Source organism: Coniophora puteana, assembly GCF_000271625.1.
Source record: "Coniophora puteana RWD-64-598 SS2 unplaced genomic scaffold CONPUscaffold_3, whole genome shotgun sequence".
NCBI classification, from domain to species: Eukaryota; Fungi; Basidiomycota; class Agaricomycetes; order Boletales; family Coniophoraceae; genus Coniophora; species Coniophora puteana.
The window spans coordinates 3,038,639-3,039,295 of NW_006913055.1; positions in this window are offsets into that span (position 1 = coordinate 3,038,639).

A 657-nucleotide genomic window follows, 5' to 3' on the forward strand; every position below is an offset into this window, starting at 1 on the left:
GCATACAAACATGAAGGGCATACTAGCATGGAGAGCATTGGCACAGAAAGTGTACTAGCACAGAGAGTGTACTAGCATGGAGAGCGTACAAGCATGGAGGGTGTACAAGCATGGACGGCATACTACCATGGAGAGTGTACTAGCATGGAGAGCATTGGAGGATGGGGAGCGTACAAGCATAGAGAGTGTACTAGCATGGAGAGCATTGGAGGATGGGGAGCGTACAAGCATGGAGAGTGTACAAGCATGGAGAGCATTGGCACAGGAAGTGTACTAGCACAGAGAGTGTACTAGCACGGAGAGCGTACAAGCACGGAGGGTGTACAAGCATGGACGGCGTACTACCATGGAGAGCATACAAGCACGGAGGGCGTACTAGCACGGAGAGCATACTAGCACGGAGAGTGTACTGGCATGGAAAGTATACAAGCACGGAGAGCGTACTAGCATGGAGAGTGTACTGGCATGGAGAGCGTACAAGCACGGAGGGCGTACTGGCATGGAGAGCGTACAAGCACGGAGGGCGTACTAGCATGGGAAGCATTGGAGCACGGAGGGTGTAGTAGCACAGAGAGCGTACTAGCACAGAGAGTGTACTGGCATGGAAAGCATACAAGCACAGAGGGCATACAAGCATAGAGAGTGTACTAGCATGGA